General features: G+C 47.2%; 1 pseudogene; it reads left to right on the top strand.

The window, feature by feature from the left end:
- The first annotated feature begins 1,395 nt into the window (after window positions 1–1,395).
- On the top strand, window positions 1,396–1,768 carry LOC110313022 (annotated as a pseudogene).
- The last annotated feature ends 1,570 nt before the right edge of the window (window positions 1,769–3,338 follow it).

Genomic DNA, 3,338 nt, shown 5'->3' with positions numbered 1-3,338 from the left:
TATGTGGCTCCTCTGTTGTATTCCATATGTGGCTCCTCTGTGGTATTCCATATGTGGCTCCTCTGTGGTATTCCGTATGTGGCTCCTCTGTTGTATTCCATATGTGGCTCCTCTGTGGTATTCCATTGGTTGACATCTCTTCTGTGGCAGTGCCCTGCTGTTTGCTGCTATGCTCCTGTAGTATAACTTGAGATTGACAACCATGTCACCTCCACAGTACCTTCTGTTGAAGATGGCTGCTGTCCAGGGTGTTTGGGGATGATTTCTTTCTATTTCTTTTATTTATGTCCTGAGAGCCATGGGGATCTTCATTAGGATTCTGTTGAGGCTGCAGATTGGTTATTGGATTGGTTATTGGTAGGATGGGCAGTATTAACTCTTCTAACCCATGACCTTGAAAGATCTCGCAATCTTCTAGAGCAGTGGCTCTCACTCTTCCTAAAGCTGTGAGCCTTTAGTACAGTTCCTCATGCTGTGGTGAACCCCAACCATAAAATTATTTTTGTTGCTACTTCATAACTGCAATTTTGCTACTGCTATGGATTTTAATGTAAATAAATATCTGTGTTTCCCGACAGTCTTAGGTGACTCCTGTGAAAGCATCGGTGAATCTCCAGTGGGGCCAAGACCCACAGGTTGAGAACCACAGTTCTAACATCGTCCCTTTTTTTTCTTCCCTCCCTCTCTCCCCCAGAATTTTAAAGCTTTCTTTATAGAGGTCTTTTACTTCTTGTTTAAGTTTATTTCTTTTTATTTTTCTTGAAGCTATGGTGAATGGGAATGTTTTAATGATATCTTTTTCTCAAGATGTCTGTCAGTTTTGTAGATAAGGAAAGAAGGTGATAGATTTTTATAGGTTGATTTTGTATTCTGCCACTTTGCAAAAAGTGTAGGAACTAGTTTTTTGTCTTTGTTTTGGCTTTTTGGGTTTTTTTGTTTGTTCGTTTTTTTGAGTTTTGTTGTTGTTTTGTTTTTTGGTTTGTTGTTTTTGGTTTTGGTAGAGTCATTGTTAGGGTCAGTTACATATAGGATCAGGTTATCTGCAAACAGGGATTCTACAATTTCTTCTTTTCCTATTTGGATCATTTTATTTCATTCTCTTGTCTTACAGCTATAGCTAGGATTTCAAGTATCATACAGAATAGGTACGGAGAGAGTGGATACCCTTGTCTTATTCCCGATTTTAGTGGAAATCTTCAAGTTTTTCTCTAGTTAACGTAACTTTGGTTGTAGGATTTTAATATATAGCCTTTATTATGTTAAGATATGTTTTGTGTAGTAAGAATTTTAGTTTCGGGCGGCAGAAGCAGCAGTTTGGCAAGGCAATTCCGGGGTGGTGCGTGGCGTCCCAGAACTGAGCGAGCTGGTGTCAGAGCTCCGGGCTCGGGGTCAAGCATGCGAGGCAAGCAGGGTGGTAAGGTGCGCGCCAAGGCCAAGTCGCGATCTTCGCGCGCGGGCCTGCAGTTCCCCATGAGCCGTGGGCGCGGAAGGGCAACTACGCAGAGCGCGTGGGCGCGGGAGTGTACCTGGCGGCGACTGCTGGAGTGTCTGACAGCCGAGATCCTGGAGCTGGCGGGCAACGCAGCGAGGAACAGGAAGCCGCACATCATCCCTCGCCACCTGCCACCTGCAGCTGGCCATCCACGATGATGAGGAGCTCAACAAGCTGCTGGGCCATGTGAGCATCGCGCAGGGCGGCGTCCTGCCCAATATCCAGGCGGTGCTGCTGCCCAAGAAGACGGAGAACCGGAAGGTGAAGAGCAAGTGAACCGGACAGACAGGTGCAGAGCCCACCCGCCACAGTCCACAGCCAATAAAGTCGGGGACGAGAGAGAGAGAGAGAGAGAGAGAGAGAGAGAGAGAGAGAGAGAGAGAGAGAGGGAGAGGGAGAGGGAGAGGGAGAGGGAGAGGGAGAGGGAGAGGGAGAGGGAGAGGGAGAGGGAGAGGGAGGAGAGGGAGGAGGGAGGGAAGATTTTTAGTTTCTTTTTTAAAAAGACCCAGTTATGTTATGTGAATCTGTTTTGTTTTCATCTTAGATGTGAGATATGGGGCTGTTTCAGTTTGTCCACAGCTGCTAACCATGATTGTCTCGTGCTCTAGGAGGAGTGTGATTTCTGCTAGCTGCAAATTTAATTAGTTTAATTCTGTGGACTCTGGAGAGGGAATAAATGCTAGAGCCCCAAGAGGAGCAGAAACACTGGGAGAAGAGGGAGGAAGGGGAGGGGGGAGAGGAAGAAGAGGGAAAAAGAGATGGGGAAGGAGAGGGAGGAGGAGGGGCAGGAGGAAAAAGAGGAGGAGGAAGAAGAGGAAGAGGAAGAGGAAGAAGAGGGGAAAGAAGAGGAGGAGGAAGAGGAGGAAGAAGAGGGGGAGAAAGAGGAGGAGGAGGAAGAAGAGGGGGAAGAAGAGGAGGAGGAGGAGGAGGAAGAAGAGGGGGAGGAAGAAGAGGGGAAAGAAGAGGAGGAGGAGAAAGAGAAGGAAGAGGAAGAGGAGGAAGAGGCGGCCGCTGCTGTTTCTCCAGTGTTGTTGAGCCAAGGGATGGGAAGCTGGAGGTCTCCTGGCAATGAAGATTGAACTCCATCAGCAGGAAGTAACCTAAGGAGCTCCAGCCCTCTCTCCTCTCTAACCTCCTTCTCTCCTGCCTAGCACTGGGGGGGTGGAAGGAGTTAGGGTGGGATAAAGGTCGGAAGGCTGAGGTATAACAACCCAATAAAATATCTCAAAAAAGCATGCCAACAATTTTGCCTACTGCTGAATCTTCTGTAGAGATGTTGGAGTCTGCCAAAGGCTTTTTCTTCATCTGTTGTGATGATCGCGTGATTTCTATCTTTTGAGTCCACTTATAAGATGTATGTAGGCTTAGATTTTTTTTTTTCAAAATGTACTTTAATAAGGGTTCTCAGACACTTCAACCTCCCTTCTAGCCCACCATCCAAAGGTAAGGGAAAAGGTGGTAAATAGGTCATGGGGATGTGGACCTGTTTAGAAATAGTTCTTTAGGGCGAGTCCAATCCCCACTGTCAGGATACCAGCAGTCCAGTTCAGTAGTGTCAGGATACCAAACATGACTCGGCAGTGGTAGCACAAACCAGCAGAAACCACCAGGCTTCTGCTGAATCAGCACGAGTCAGCAGGAGTGACCAGAACCAGCCAGGACACCAGGAGAAGTTCTCTGTCATGCCTTTCTCAAAGAAGTGAAGATCAGTGAAGACACAAGACCAATGAAGCTTCTCAAAGCTAGCTATAGCTATGCAAGCGCCCCATCGCTGTCCGCTGAGTCCTGTTTATACTCTCTCCGAACATCACATGTCCTCTCACGGGTCTTCTCAGCAAAACATCTG

Source organism: Mus pahari, chromosome 23 (assembly GCF_900095145.1).
Source record: "Mus pahari chromosome 23, PAHARI_EIJ_v1.1, whole genome shotgun sequence".
Taxonomy (NCBI): domain Eukaryota; kingdom Metazoa; phylum Chordata; class Mammalia; order Rodentia; family Muridae; genus Mus; species Mus pahari.
The sequence above is the reverse complement of the archived record's forward strand: the minus strand, read 5'-3'. Positions and strand labels throughout refer to the sequence as shown.